General features: G+C 40.9%; 1 protein-coding gene across 2 annotated transcripts in view; it reads right to left on the reverse strand.

The window, feature by feature from the left end:
* The window catches only part of BRINP3 (BMP/retinoic acid inducible neural specific 3), a 170,180-nt gene that overhangs the window by 34,879 nt on the left and 117,947 nt on the right, over positions 1-17,354 (reverse strand). The gene's annotated exons all lie outside the window — the stretch shown is intronic.

Below are 17,354 nucleotides of genomic sequence, written 5' to 3' on the forward strand. Positions count from 1 at the left end.
TCTTATTTTCAAATGTCTGATTAACCAACAGTAGCAACAAAAGTTAATGCTGCATGAAAATAAATAATAATCTAAAAGGTCTACTAATTATCCAAACACAAAAAGACAGTGGAGACTATAGCCAAAAGGTAGAAACACCAAAACTGCCCATAAAAATAAATGAAGTCTTGATACATGCCATAATGCAAAGCAACCTTGAAAATACGTGAGTTAAAAAGCAAATATGATGTGATCCCACTCATGTGAACTCTCTAGCAGAGTTAAGTTCACTGAGACAGAAAATAAATCAGAATTCACCAGGGGAGGCTAGAGGGGGCAATGGGAAATTATTGCATAATGGCTACAGAATTTCTGTTTGGGGAGATGATAACTTTTTGGAGACAAGATAGTGGTGATGGTTGCAGAACATTCTGAATGTAGTTAATGTCACTGAATTGTGCAGGTAAAAAGATTACAATGACCAATATTACATATTTTATCACATTTAAAATATTAAAATATGATAGCTGAACCTTTTCCTCATCTCTCCTTTTATATCTGAAGTAAATAGTATAAACTGACTCAGAACATGCACTTTTTGTTGCTTTTAGTATTTTTGAAAATATTTTTGTTGAAAATATCAGGAAGTACATGTTTGGATTAACTCCACAAACACACACCAACATACTGCAAGATTTGGAAAATGTTTCCAATGGCTGAACAAGTATCACTTGGCAAGTGCGACAGAGTACGTGTTAGTCATTTTTCTACCCATTATGAAGTTGTATGGTATGCATTAAACCCCAGCCACTCTGTGCCTTAGTTTCCCCCTTTGTAAATGAGATAGAGAATTCCTGATGATAGTCTCATGTACCTTTGAAAGTCTATGATAGTATGAGCAGTTGTTTTAAATGCTAATTTGGTTAGTCTTAAAGACCCAATTCAAAAGCAGTTATTTTCAGCCTGGCTGCTGTGGCTCAGTGGTTGAGTGTCAATCTATGAACCAGGACATCACCTGTTTGATGATGCCCAGGTTGCAGGCTTGATCCCCAGTAGGGGGCCTGCAGAAAGCAGTCAATCAATGATTCTCTCTCATCATTGCTGTTTCTCTCTCTCCTTCTCCCTTCCTCTCTGAAGTCAATAAAAATATATATTTAAAAAAATATTTTCAAATGTCATTATGGCTATTATTATCATTATCATTATCATTCAACGGAATTTGGACGAGTTGTGTTAACACTTGTTCTTTGCATGTAGGCACCATCTCTGTTAGAGTGCCATATTGTCATTAGCACTTCTTAAAATGTGCCATTTCTCACTTGGTAAATGAACCACATTAATTCAGATACCTGGTTAGAGCAATTAATTTATATTTATTCCATGTGTTAGGGCTAGCTCGATAGTCAGATCCAAGCTACTTCAATGCTAGAATATGCAACTTTTTAACAACGTAACAGAAAATTCCATTCACGGATATTAGGGTTGTTATTTCTTCTACAACAAACACATGCAGAGCCGTGGCCTCTTTGGGACACTGCAGGTATAGACTTTTACCAGAAGGAAGAGTAAAACCAAAGGAAATGATAACACCCTAGCGCAAGTGATTCCGAGGAAAGATATTTGCGCACATGTCCATTTGATATGCTTCGAGTCATCTTTTAAGAAAGCAGGGTTACAAATAAGAAATGCATTTTGAAATTCCAATGCCACAGAACCCTATGCTTTGTTTGGTCCCGTATGTCTCTTTTGAGAGTTCTGCTCTTTTGAATAAAGGAACTGATGCCTGGGACTGGGGCGTCCTGGGAGTAGTCTCGGAACAGATGCCACTACTTTGAAAACTAATCATTCATTTCATTGTCATCTTTTACGTGAACACGTTTGATAAGCCTTGATTGTTTCGTGGGCATGCATATTTTAATTCTTTTCGTTGTTCGTTCTAATGCTATTCTGAAAGTCTCTAAATCAGTAAATTATATTCGCAGTAAAGGATAGCTTAAAATAGAATGTAATTCTATCAAAGCGTACATAATTGTGTCAGCTGAAAACCATCATGGGGTTATTTCTAAGCAACATGGTTTTAACCTAACACATGAATAATTGCTTCATGATAAAGTCATTAAGAGTCACCACTGACAGCCACCCAAGCCATTTATTGGACACCTGCTGTACACAGAACAAACAGCTGTCTCCGTCTAGGAGAGAGAATACGAATAAGCCTTTCATCTTATTTTTTTAAAATGACAAATAGACACGAAATACATTTAAGTGCTAGAAATAACGTCTCTAGTATCTGAAATTCATTCTACTTAGAAGTCAGTACAATCCCCAGAAAGATTCCTGTGGAGATTTTTTTCCCTCTCATCTATAGCAATTGATAAAATTCACATATTTGTAGGATATAAAAATGAGATATGAATGACACATTAGAATTATGATGTGCGCTGGTGATTTACAAAACTACAAAGAGGGGATGCCAGATAACGTCTTATCCTACAATAATGTCCGAAGTCAAGTAGAAGATGAAGTACCATTGCTTTCCCCCTCCTCTTTTTCTTTTTTCTTAATCTACCATCACTTTTCAAACGGCAAATGAACAGGGACTAGCCATACTTTGTGGGGCAAATACAGTTATAAAAGAAAACAGGGTGATCTCATGTAATCTGGAAATACCCATTTAAGAGTGTATCAGTTGAGTATTTTTGCCCTGTATAATCTTGAGGACTAGAGAGAAAGTAACACCCACCACAATAATAATAATAATAGTAATAAACATCACCTACGCTGGCAGGAATTTATAGTCACTCAGTCTTCCTAACAAAACTAATTCACAGGAAGCAAAGAATAATGCAAAGGGAAATGCATGATATTAATGAATTCTGTGGAGGCAGAGAGAACCAGGCCAGTGACAAGTTTCCAATAAATTACAGAAGGCTAGCGAGGCACCATGTTGACTCCAGGCTGCTGCTACTTCTCCATGAAAAATAAAGTATTTTTAAAAGCAGCACAACCAGGTCTGTTGCTCCCTACCATCCTTCCCCCGATAGAAACGCTAGTTAACACCTGATATCTAATTAGCTAATTTTAAATTAATGATCTGTCTCTCTATTAATATGAGTTCTTACTGTGGGCAGGAACTCTTTTAAGTGCTTTAAATATTAATTCCATTCCCCCAATAACCCTTCATGTAAATTTTATTGGAGTAGTTTTGTATGGAGAATGCAAATCATCTTCAGTTTCCTAACTCTAATGTCAGCAAAATTATTACTAACACTAATGTATGTACATGTTGATCCCATGTGATTATATATTATTTATGATCTTTCTATGCATGCTTCACGGTTGAACAGGTGAGAGTGGGGAACTGAACATTTTCAGGGTGAAAGGGAACCAGCCATGAATGCGCATGCCCTGATTTATACTTCTGCCTGTACTGACGGGCACGGGAAACCTTGACCAATACAGTTGGTCACATATTTCTAAATATTCAGACTCTCTCTTCAGAGCTGCTTTAGAATATGTTTTCAAAGGTGTTCTTACAGCCCTAGCTGGTTTTCTCAGTGGGTAGAGCGTCAGCCCGTGGACTGAAGGGTTGTGGGTTTGATTCCAGCCAAGGGCATGCACCTTGGTTGCAGGCTTGATCCACTTTATACTTATGGGAAAGTATTTCCAAGGCTGACAAATAAACATCAAGCTGTATCTACCACTGACCTTCAAAGTTATTGCCCAACCAGAGTCCCCTCTAATAAAGCTATTTCTTATCACCTGAGAGCCATGTTTTCCCAGAAGATAGTAGGGATTCTTCTACATTCTTCTGGTTCAAAGATCTGCCTAAAAAACAAATTCACTGCAAAGCTTGACAGGACAGCAATACCGCCCTTAAGTAGGTAAGAAGCCAGATTGATAAACAAGTGGGAAATTGAGTGGGGAGCGCTGATGGAAGAGAAGCTGTGACAGGAAATTCCATCCTGTGGGGGCAGAAAGTAAGTAAAGGCTGAAATGAAAATCGGATCTATGAGGAAGTGCTACCAACATACACATTTTTTAAAGATATTTTTTATTGATTTCAGAGAGGAAGGGAGCAGGAGAGAGAGAGAGAGAGAAACCATCAATGATGATAGAGAATCATTGATTGGCTGCCTGCTGCACGTCCCTCACTGGGGATCAAGCCCGTAATCCGGGCATGTGCCCTTGACTGGGAATCAAACCATGACCTCCTGGTTCATGGGTCAACACTCAAGCACTGAGTCACACAGGCCAGGCCAACATACACATTTTGCCTCCACAATCCTGACTAGAATGGGTCCAGTTTTACTTTTACAAAGGTTTTTTTTTCTCTCCAAACTTTTGTAAGGGATCATTTCAATGATTTGTATCAGTTGAGAATTTTCTCAGCTTCTCCATTAAACCACTGGTATGACTTTAGGTGGCCACATATCCAGGCAAATCTACTTAAACCATCCTATGCACCAGGAGTGTAGAGTTTATACTGATATTGACAGATTACTATAATGGGGCATAAAGTTAATGGCAAGCCTGTTCACTTGCTTGTGAACTGGCTGAATTTATAAGGCAGCAAAATTATGGGTTCCCAAGGGCATAAATCAGAAACCGATCCTAATCCCTTAGTAGCTGCCTAGAAATAAATTATGTTTGTCTGGACTTTTCTTTTTCTCTGAAAGATGCATCATATTTTTATATTAAAATATGTTATAGCATCATATTTTCACATTAAAATACTTCATAACATGGTAAGCCAATTAATCTGTCTTTCATTAGATTGCCTTTTTTTTTTTAATGAATCTCCCTTCAAGTGTTTGAGAAATTACCCAAACAGAGCTTTATCTGTAAGTATAAAATTCGCAAGGCTCAGGCACCCTTACAAAGTAGATGCATCAGATGTACCCACCCCGAGCTGGAATTTTAAACTGTTGATGCAATAATAGCCAAATAGATCCAGAGACATTGAAGCATGCAACTGACTGACAAGATTCAGGGGGACAGGGGTGGGTGGGAACAGATTAACCAAAGAACTTATATGCATAACCCAGGGACAGACGATAGTGCAGAGAGAGCCTGGGGAGTGGGTGAGTGCCAATGGGGGCAGGGGGAAGGGGACATCTGTAATACTTTCAACAATAAAGATAAATTACAAAAAGAAGAAGAGGCCACCTAGAGCCATTTCTTAGGAGGTGGTGATTGTGGCAGTAATGGTGGTGGTTAGTGCACTGGCACGCTCATAGCCATCCGCAGTAATGATCTCGTCAAATAAACCTGTGAGATTTTAGACTCTGTCCTGACTATGGAACACAAGAGTAGCTTCCATAGCTTTCTTGGAGGTTCTGTGTGTTGCCCAGTATCTGTAAATGAATTTCTTATCGGGTGAGGTCAGATAGAGCCTGTTTTTCATACTTGCAGCCAAGGGCCTGGGCTGATAGAGGGGCTGGTGTCAGAAACAGTGGCCAGTCTCCATGGGCAGCAGAGAGAATACGTACTCTGTTTCCTGGACTAGTTGGGGGGGGGGGTCTTTATTTTTTAAAACATATTATTTGTATTGATTTCAGACAGAGAGGGAGAGAGAGAGAGAGAGAAGCATCAATGATGTGCTCATCAGTTCATTTTGTTCATTAGATTCCACATATGAGTGACCTGGAGAGTATCAGGCTAAGTGAAATAAGCCGTCCGAGAAAGACACGTATCACATGACCTCACTCACAGGTGGAAAAGGCTTTTTAAACCCATGCAGTGCTAAGGGTGGAACTTAGACAACAGAAAGACCACCTGGGCTGGTCTAGAATGAAGAGCTTGTTGTAGAAATAGCAGTTGGGACAGTGCCTACATAAAGCTGAATGAAGGACATGAAAAATTCAAAGACTGAGTGAGGGTGAGCTGGTTACTACAAATAGAGCTGGAATGCTTAAAGAGCTGACGTTCTCCCACTTTCTTCTCAAAGCACAGACCAAGTCTAGAAACTTCCACAGAGTTTGCTCAAGAAATCATATATGTCCCCTGGCTGTAGGGCTTCCAAACAAACTTGGATCCCAAGGTTGAATGTCAATTGCCTGCCAGATGTCGTCACCGTTAGGAAAAAAACATGGATTAGGAAGGTAAGTGTAGACGAAAAGAGGCCACATGCTAACCTGACCGGCTCAGGGAGGCCTGTGTGACGGCCTTGCCAACTCAGAGCCCTGAAGTCACCACAAGGATGGCCTGAAATGAAAACTTACTCATGAAAAGGCAGCTTATGGTGGGTTGTCATGTCCTAGGCCGGGATCGTCCCTGACAAAGGTCAATCTTTACCTTAACTGAGCCTGCTGTCATTTTGCATCAATGATAACATATCGTCGGGATGTCAAATTCATGTTCCTTCTTCTGGACCCCTCAAAGCACAAGCACTGCATCCCCTCATTGTTACTGAGTTACTTGTTGACTGTTAACTACCCTGCACCCACCTAAATACAAGAAGCCTGTGTCTATCATTTTACTTCTTATCTAATCCCAGGGGTTTCCCTGCTTGGCTCTCTCCCGCCTCCCTAATCTATCACCAAAGCATTTTGGGTAACCCCCGTGTCTCCTCTTTTGATTGTAATGTATAAAACAAGGTGCAAAACTGCCCATCTCCAGAGCCTTAGCTCAATCCCTTGAGATTCTTCTCCCCAGCAATTGTCGACGGTGTGGCTCAAACTCACAAGGAACTGGAAGATAAAGGGGAACACTGGGGTGAGCACTAAGGAAGCTTGCTTTCCCTTGCAGAATAGAAATGGCTGCCCCTTCTCATGGACTAACCCGGTCTTGCTTTCACTCATTGCAACGACCTTAATAAAGAGAATGACCTTCACCCCTTCACCGAAAAGCCACTGTTCATCACGCTCACTTCCATCACCCAGCATGCCCAAGGAGCGCTGACTGAAGAGATTCTAAGGTGAGAGACTGAGTTTTCAATCAGCTTTTAAGAATTCGCTAATTTTTGTTGGACAAGGAACAGTAAATGCTTTGGTACCTAGCGCGCCTGGGGGCACCTCTGATGAACACCCCATTGGTTGTTTTCTGTAGACTGGGCACACCTGTGAGTGTGAGAATCAGGTGAGCGCCCCGATTTCCATGAGGCTAGTAGCAGCAGTGGTTCTCAACCTTCTGGCCCTTTAAATACAGTTCCTCATGTTGTGACCCAACCATAAAATTATTTTCATTGCTACTTCATAACTGTAATGTTGCTACTGTTATGGATTGTCATGTAAATATCTGATATGCAGGATGTATTTTCATTGTTACAAATGGAACATAATTAAAGCATAGTGATTAATCACAAAAACAATATGTAATTATATATGTGTTTTCCGATGGTCTTAGACGACCCCTGTGAAAGGGTCGTTCAACCGCGCAAAGGGGTCGCGACCCACAGGTTGAGAACCGCTGCATAAGAGGCACAGTGGGCGTAGGTATTGCAATAAACAGGCCCGATGTCTTTAAATAAATTCCTTTTCTGCTGCAGTCAGATTCTATTCTTGCAAAAATGCTGACTGACATAGAGCTACTTGGGGCCTCAAAGGTAAGTATAGTCCAGAGTCCCCAAGAGTGCCGCAAATATTTATTGTTTCCACTGAGCCAATCACTGTGCTAGTTAAGTATGAGCGCTACAAAAATAATCATTATTACAGCTGTAATATACTTTATAGGTTTCCTGTATAGATAATTACCCTGAAAACATAACATGACTTTTGCATAATTAGTAATAAATAAAGGCCAGCTATTATTTTTCGTTTTTATCATGTATTCAGTGCTTCTAGGTGGGCCTTGCTCAGCACTTTGCCCAGATTATCTCATTTAATGCTCAGAAGGCTCCTAGGAGACGGGTACTATTACGCAATGAGAACATGTGCCTTAGGAAGGTCCGGCGAATTGTTTGCAGCGCCTCATTCATTCATTACAGCCCGGCACACACCAAGTCCGGAAAACAGCATGGCTGCTCCGCCTTCACACACACAAACTCTTGAGCGTTGACAGGGAAATAAAATAGCATCTCCCACATCGAAAGGGTGTTTTTGTTGGCTGGGCTTTTCACAAACATTATCACATCCAAGCTCATCATAACCGTGCATTAGACGGGCTAGTTTTATTGAGATGTGATGTGAAACTAATTCAAATTATGGGATCATTGCACAGAGGCAACTAGAAGAGAAAAATGAGAACTATAATAGATTCAAGGCAATATAAAAGCAGAGATCGTTATATAGTTCTTGAGGGTCGGGACAATGTTTTATTTTTCTTTGTATTCTCCCTTTCCAAAAGCCCCAGACGGCACATTGCACATATATGAATTAAGTATATATTTCTTAAGTGGTTTGACCGATTGACAAGATCCAGGAAGGAATGGGTAAAGCTAAGTACGAACGCACGCAAAATATTTAATTTGGAAAAGTAATATTGAACTTAATCATATAAAATATGAATTTACACTTGGCTCTTGTGGGGGGGAAACGTTGAATAAGATGTATTACATTTCTAAGCTTTTATATTATTACTAGAGGCCTGATGCACAAAATTTGTGCAAAAATAGGCCTTCCTTCTCCCGGCTGCTGGCACCGGCTGCCCTCTGGCACCGGGGATCTGGGCTTCCCTGGCAGCCCTGGTTTTGTCCGAAAGGACATTATGTCTAATTAGCATATTATGCTTTTATTATTATTACAGAAGATGGATAAAGGAAATTCAGGTTGGAAGTAACACTGCGAGATAAAAACCATATATTAATTTCTTAACATATGGATGAGAATCTGACATATGAGTTCCAAGTAGTGAAATTACTGTATGTAAACTTGAGAGTATTCATAAATAATGAATCAAACTATGCTCCACTCACCTGTGATCACTGGTTATCAGCAAAACTAAAAGTATGTGCTCATGATCACAATAGGAAAATTTACATTCAGTATTTTTTAAGTATCAAGCACTGTTCTGGGCACTTGACTCTACCTCTTACACAGTAGTTATCGCTGTTATGCTCTTTGTATTAAAATAATAACTGTGCACCTGGCTGGTGTGGCTCAGTGTTTGAGCATCGACCTATGAACCAGGAGGTCACGGTTCGATTCTGGTCAGGGCACATGCCCGGGTTGTGGGCTCGATCCCCAGTAGGGGACGTGCATCATCACTGATGTTCTCTCTCGCTCCCTCTTCCCTCCTCTCTGAAATCAACAAACAAACAAAAAATAAACAGATAAATAAAATGGTAACTAGAGATGCTGAATAAATTTCCCCAGGTATGAAGCCTTGTGAGAGATATCCAGAGAAAAACTGCTGAACACATTAGTAGCACCTGCCTATGAGATCAAGTTCATTTGAGACTGTATCAAGTGTCCGACAAGCCAAGCCATGGTCATGGTGGTAAGAACCGACTTTAATTCATCCCCACATAGCAAGTAACATTTCCTGGATATATTCTCTCTCTCCAGAGAGAAAAGCATGCCTGAAACTACCCCCCGCCCCCCAACCCCTTTTTAAGGCCAATTGTCAATTTTTAGAGTTTTTATTCCTTTTTAACAAACAATGAAAATGAAGGTCAAAGAAGGTTAGTGATTTCCTATGAAAAGTTTAATGCGTACTTAAAACAGCCATTTTCATAAATTACATAAACATCTAATTGCCATGCTGTGTACCTGAAACTAATATCACACTGAATGTCAACTGCCATTAAAAAAAAAATAGGGAAAAATAAGCAATAAAGATAAAAACCATGTTAGTTTAAGCTGAATTTACTTCCCATAACGTTCCCCCTTTTCATCATAGATTATCTTGGAATTTCATGGGGCACAGAAACAACACTGACACAGCTATCATTGGATTTCCCCCCCTAAAATGGGCTGCCGAGTTTCAAAATGGGAGCATCATGTGTATGTGATTTGCTCCAGCGGTGAGCTGCTAGGGCCGCAGTCCTGAGAGGCGCCATTACTATTCTTAGAGGAGAACCGGAGAGCCAGTCGTAAAAGATATAAATGATGCTCCACGGCGGAGAGGCCGAAGCTCGGGTAGCGTCCTGGCGTTGTGGAGAAGAAAAGTGGCCTCATAATAAAATCACGGCAATATTCCTTCTCTCTCACCACAATATTTTCAATACTAATCTAAGCAATAAAAGTAATGGCAGGGCTAACACCACTGGCGATATTAAATTGAAATAGCAAATTGCAAAGCTGGTGAAATTGTTATCAGAGGGATTGATCTACAATGGAACCAATATTTCAGGCTCCCAAATAAATGGTCAATAAAGGGTGCCACACCATTGTGCAAGCATTACGATGGTGATTTAGCAGAGATGTATTCCTTAAAAATATCTCGCCATCGGTCATAGGCCGGGGCAGGACACAAGGACCGAAAATGAAAATACACTTATTTTTATGTTCCAATGGACTTCAGTTGTTCACAATACATTACTTAACTCATCCTAAAACAAACAAGCAAAAATAAAAAACTAGACTCAATTTCAAGGGATGTTTATTTTATGGGAACCCATGGAAACATTAGACTTTAGCCAGAAATATTGCTTCTCTGTATAAATGTAGTCAATATAGTTAAGAGAGATTTAGGAACAATTTTTCATATATTACAAACTATAATTTTCTTAAATTCTACAATACGTTAGGAAGCATAAAGATTACTTTTATAGGACACTGAAAACATGAACAAAAATCTATGTATTTATTTACCATCAATGTCTGTCATCTATCTATCTATCTATCTATCTATCTATCTATCTATCATCTATCTAATCTAATCTATCTCTTATATGCCTTGTAACTGTCCAGAGAGGCTACATTTTGCTGCTATAACAAATCATTCCAAAAATCCTAGATGCTTAAAACAACAACAATCTATTGCTCACCCACATTTAAAAAATACATATTTTTATTGATTTCAGAGAGGAAGGGAGAGGGAAAGAGATAGAAACATCAATGATGGGAGAGAATCATTGATGGGCTGCCTGCTGTATGCCTCCCACTGGGGTTCGAGCTTCCACCCTAGGCTGGGAATTGAACTGTGACCTTCTGGTTCAAAGGTTGAGGCCCAACCACTGAGCCACACCAGTCGGGCCACTCTGTCCCTTTCATGTTCCAAAGAGAGCTTATCCGTTTCTTTACCACGCAGCCAAACACATCCATCCACAATCAACCCATCTCGCTAAGGCTTTGCTTTGCAACTTCATGGCAAGTGTCTGCCTTGCAAGTAATACCAATGCCAGCATCACCAAAGATAGCTTTGTTGGCACCCTTTCCAACTACATACCAGCTGGCCACTCGGCCAACCAATATCGTCTCTGTCATGGCAGTGTACCTCTCCCAAGATGCAACCTCTGTGGCAGTCAGCAGAGACGAGGTTATGCAGTGACTACAAATCCAGATCCAACATAATCTGAGTGTCTTATTATTTTATGACTCGATGTCAAACTGTTTAAAAAAGCCCAATCTGTAACCTGTTGCTACATATTTCTAATGAAAATTTTTTTCAATTACCTAACAAACAATTGAAAGTCAGGAATAATAATAAGTCTTGGTAATAGGTCCCACCACCCATATTTACAATACTAAAACGCAAGAAACTCCAAGAAGCAAGCAAGGATTTATCATTCATTCGTCAACCAAGCCCAAATTATTTTGGAAACAAACCTTTCCCAAAATACCAATAAGTTGGCATGTCATGTAATATGCCATATTTGTATCACATTATCATTCTAAACCCTGAAATAGTACAAATTCTGTAACACACACTCCCCTAAGGTTTTGCATATGGCACTATGCACCTGCAATTCCTAGCTCACAGGGAACCATGGGATATCATGTAGGGCTGCTTGTACATTGCACATAGTACGTTAGCACACATTATGTCTCCCCATTTGTATTAAATTGAGATTTGTAACTTTTCCCGCACGCAATAGGTGTTTACTACCTTTCTCAACACCAGTGGTTGCTGTTGCAATTGTTAGTGGATTCTAAAGACAATTACTTAGTGGAATAGCCTTTCATAGAAGCAGTTATAACATCACACTTTGCAAGCCCACATTTTTGTCCATCAGACATCCACATTTTGTTATTATTTATGGCATCTAGGAAGGAGTGGAGAACATGTCTAGGGAATTAGGTTAAAATACGGATGCTCAAAGTTGGACCCCTGATTCCGCATCCTCCTTGCTTGCTGAGGAAGATTAATCACACCTCGGAACACCTATAATTGTTTTGCTAGCACCGTGATAGAGATTGAATTTCATTTTCTCCCAGCCCATACCCATTACTCACACAGTATCTATACACGCATAGAAAGCCACGATGAAGCCGAAAGAAAACAGACTGGGTGGAAAAGAAATATTAAGTTGGAGAGCCTAAATGATAAGCCAATATCTGAGTAATAAAAAAGTCCAGGGAACTTGAAGACCTATAAGGGAGGAAACGCACTTAACTTCAGCAGATTTTACTTCGTACAGAATCATCTGAAATATTTCCATGGATGAAATTTGGTTATCGGCTCTGCGGGAATAATGATATATCCTGACCTGAGCAGGCATCGACGGAATTACATCACACCTACCTTTCTCCTTCCTTTTATTCCAATGTCAGCATAATATTGAAAATGTCTCAGCAAACTCTTCCCCTTCATAACTTTAATAAGTAGATCTGCCAGGTGCAACACTAGCAGGAGGCCCGTAATGTATTTAAGTCTGGAAATGAGGCAATTATCTTGCAAAGTTCTGATTGGCTACGCGTTCCTTTCGGAGCCGGGCGATGAACTGATTTCGCTGGTGGCTTTCCGAGTAACCCTTGCACTCACACCTGCTCATTTTATTAAAACAGCGACGCCTTGCCAGGGGTGAGAAGGGGATCTTGGGCGTAGAAGCCGCGACAGCTTGGTCCCCCCCCACACAACCCCCCAACTCTTCCTATTGATTACATTTCCTGACAGTCACCTGGGGAAGTTAATGACTAGCCAGGCAATTAACACCCTTGCAAAATCATAAAGAAAACATAATTATATTGAGAACTCATGGAGACTGTTTGTAATCTTAAATGCGATATTCCCAGGTTTCTGCATGGCTATGGCAACCCCCGTCTTGACATGCCTTCCTGTCTACACCCCTCAACCCAGTGTCTGTCCGAGACAACAAGCGGCCCTTATTAATGATCTACTTCCCTATTTTAAAGGACCAAAAAGGATCCCGAGTTTTCGCCAATCTAATTAAACGTTCCCATGGAGCCGCTCAACGAAAACAAGGTAATGTCTGCCTTGCATATAAAGTGAGTCATCTTTCTAGGAAAACGGATCTGCAGTGAGAAAGATGTCTCATCTAATATCAGCTGGTGATCATGTTAAAGCAAATGTCTGCTTTCTGCATGGCAGGTGGTGGCTTAACGAAGATACTCTGGAGCCAGACCATGCAGGCACCTTGGGGAGGTTCCTTGCCGTACCTGTGACTCAGTTTCCTGTTCTGTAAAGGGGAATAATGGGTTTGCAATGGTCGGTTTTATTAACGTTAACCTGAATCAGCACACCTAGCAGTTGGTGATATAAAAGGCAATAAAATGAAAAGAAGAGAACAACAAAAATACCAGACTCATGGTTAAGTTGCTCCTTGCATTTCGTGGTCCCCAGCCTGGCTCCCATCCTGCTTGCTTTATATATCATGTCCGAGTTTTGAGCTGAACTCTAGGGTTTTAGCAAGAGGACTAGAGAACAATGCTGCTAAGCCCTTTGATGTTTTTCTTCACTATCACAAACCCACACTTAAAGAAAAAAGACTGAATCTCTGAGCTATCATTATCTCATTTGTCAGTTTTGTATTGGTAGAAGGTTGACTGAACTGGTATAGCAATCTTTCCCCTAATTCTAGGAGGATACAACTACAGATAGAAATAAGGAACACAGCAGCCCTGCTGGTGTGGAGCGTTGACTTATGAAAGAGGAGGTCACATTTTGATTCCTGGTCAGGACACATGCCCAGGTTTCAGGTTCAATCCCTAGTAGGGGGCACGAAGGAGGCAGCCACTCAGTGATTCTCTCTCATCATTGATGATTCTCTTTCTCACTCTTCCTTCTTCTGATATCAATAAAAATATTTTTTTTAAAAAAAGGAAATAATGAACACATAACTGCTACATTTTTCTTACTGTCTTGAATTTCTATCATGCCATCTATTAGATGACAATAGTTAAGTTTCAAGATCTGGACCTAAAAATGTAGCTGTACCAATCATCTATATAAGCCTAAGCAACCATTACGACCAGTTAACCAAACGACCAGTTGACCAATCACTATGACATGCACTGACCACTAGGGGGAAGACGCTCAATGCAGGAGCTGCCCCTTGGTGGTCAGTGCACTCCCACAGTCAACCTCCCATGTTCCCTACCCACCCCCCCTACCCCCAGCTGGCCAGCCCCAATTAGCCCTGATCACCAGCCAGGCTGAGGGACCCCACCCGTGCACGAATTTATGCACTGGGCCTCTAGTATGTGAAAATGGAATTGATTGGAGATGTCTGATGACATAAATGTCTGGTCTACCAGCGAAAGAAATACCATTTAATAAAACATTTGAAAGTAAAAATTTTCAAATACATTTGTTGAACACCTACTCTTTCCCCAGACCCAAGCCAAAAACATTTGCTGTGACTTTAATGCACTATAACAAAGTCCACATCTTTCCACGAGGGAGGATTCTGAAAATGTGGATACTGGGCCAAAAGTTCAGACACCATGAGTGGTTCTCGTTTACAAGCTCTGTCCCGAGTGCCTTTCCAAAAATATCCACATGCTCTTCCCTGGCACCTGTAAATGTGATCTTAACTGAAAAGTACATCTTCGCAGATATGATCAAGTTAAGCCTTGACCTTGACCAAGATGGCCTTCATAGTCCCTTCAGCGAGACTAAACCTAAAGACAGGTTCCTTTTGGAATACAGGTCCCTGATATGGTCTGAATGCATTGCCCCCAAATTCATATGTTGAAATCCTAACCCCCAAGGTGATGGGGTTGCTTATGTAACAAATATCTAAGACTGAGGAAGTGGCTCTTCGCCAGACTCTGGATCTGCTGGGGCCTGAACTTGGACTTCTCACGGGCCACCTCGATGGGAAATTAACTTTGGTTGTTTGTAAGCCACACTACCGAGGACATTTTTGCCATCGCAGTCCCAACGGACTAAGGCAGTCCCTGACTTCTCTTTACTGAGAGCATTTACTTGAGGAAACTTGCAATTGTAAATTCTTCCTCTGCCCCTTTGAGATGTAAATCTTATCCCAGCATCTAGACAGGTTTACAACCCGGGAATGTCTTTCTCAAGGACCTGGGAGCCATCCCTGTGAAATATAACCATCCGGAAAGAGAGAGAGCCCATCTCTCACCCTCTGTGGGAAGATAAGAGCCCAACTAATCGCCAATTAGCAAACACAGATGACCTGGTAACACTGGCTGAGCCCCCACCCCCAGACTTGTCCTCTGCTATTTTTTTTTAAATATATTTCTTTATTGATTTCAGAGAGGAAGGGAGGAGAGAGATAGAAACATCAATGATGAGAGAGAATCATTGATTGGCTGCCTCCTGCACACCCCCTACTGGGGAGCGAGCCTGCAACCCAGGCATGTGCCCTCGGCGGGAATCGAACCTGGGACCCTTCAGTCCGCAAGCTGATACTCTATCCACTGAGCCAAGCCGGCTAGGGCATCCTCTGCTATTGTTTTCCTCCAGCAGCTCCGTGGTCAGCAAACTGCGGCTCGCGAGCCACATGCGGCTCTTTGGCCCCTTGAGTGTGGCTCTTCCTAAGCCTTAGGAGTACCCTAATTAAGTTAATAAGAATGTACCTACCTATATAGTTTAAGTTTAAAATATTTGGCTCTCAAAGGAAATTTCAATCATTGCTGTGTTGACTAATGAGTTAGCCGACCACTGCATCCAGCGCTTAAAATATCTACCACCTTTTCTTGAAGCTGAATTGAGACCCATCTCTCTCTTCCATGTTAATAGTCCTAAGTACGACTTTCCTTGCCCTTGTAATTTATCTGTAGCAAGTTTTTCTTTGACAACATGGGGTGATTAATCTGGTTTATTGAAACAGGCTCTGAAGGCTATACCAGTGATTTTTTTTTTAATTGCAACTTTTAAAAGATATATTTTTTTATTTAGAAATTTATATATAAAAAGATATATATTTTTTATTTAGAAAGATATATATATATTATTTATTTAGAAAGATAGAGATAGAAACATCAGTGATGGGAACCATCATTGATTGCTTGCCTCCTGCACACCCCCCTGCTGGGGATCGAGCCCCCAACCTGGGCATGTGCCTTGACAGGGAATCAAACCTTGACTTCCTGGTACATAAGTCAACACTCAATCACAGAGCCACGCCGGCAGGGCCATCCCCATGATCTTATAGTGGAGAGGCGGAGGGAGATGACATAGGGAAGAGGAGGAGGAAGGTGACCTCCAAGACAGAGTTCGGAGTGATGGGGTCAGAAGTCAAGAAAGACTGACAGCAACCATTTTTCTCTCCCCTAGGGCAGTGGTCAGCAAACTCATTACTCCACAGAGCCAAATATCAACAGTACAACGATTGAAATTTCTTTTGAGAGCCAAATTTTTTAAACTTAAACTATATGGGTAGGTACATTGTTATTAACTTAATTAGGGTACTCCTAAGGCTTAGGAAGAGCCACACTCAAGGGGCCAAAGAGCCGCATGTGGCTCTTGAGCCGCAGTTTGCCGACCACTGCCCTAGAGCATCCAGAGAGAGGAAGGTGCTGTCGACACCTTGATTTTCTACCTTTCTGGTTGTTTTAAGGCACCAAGTTTGTGGTAATCTGTTACAGTGGCCCGATGCTATTAAGAGAGTGATCAAAAATCATTTTTATTTGTATGTGTCCTTTTGAAATTATGATCATTAAGCTATTGTAAAAAATGTTAATTCCACTTAAAACAGTTTAGATCGAGACCATTCTCTGAGCAAGGCAAGGTCATGCAAGTACCATATGTTGACAACTGCGTGCTGTTTTCTTAACAAAAAGTAGTAGTAAACGAAAGCAGTCCTATTATTTTGTTTTAGCAGAAAATCTAGAGTGTGGTTTTTTTTTTTTTCCTAAGTACTATTGTTAAATGATAGAATTGGGATAAGCCACTTAAGCACCTGTTTTTAAGGAGAATGCTATTTAAGCAGATTCATCCAGCTAGAGCCCTGGAAATACTAATGGAATTCACCAGTTTAGGATAAATGGCTTCAGTATGGATTTTTGATAAGAAAACAGCTGCTCGTCTAAAAGTAGTGGTAGCTCAAGTCGGAAGGGCATGGGATCTGTCTGTTCTGGAAGATATGATGTGCAGGGAACAGATGGTTAACATAAATA

The sequence above is a fragment of the Myotis daubentonii genome, chromosome 20, assembly GCF_963259705.1.
Source record: "Myotis daubentonii chromosome 20, mMyoDau2.1, whole genome shotgun sequence".
NCBI lineage: Eukaryota > Metazoa > Chordata > Mammalia > Chiroptera > Vespertilionidae > Myotis > Myotis daubentonii.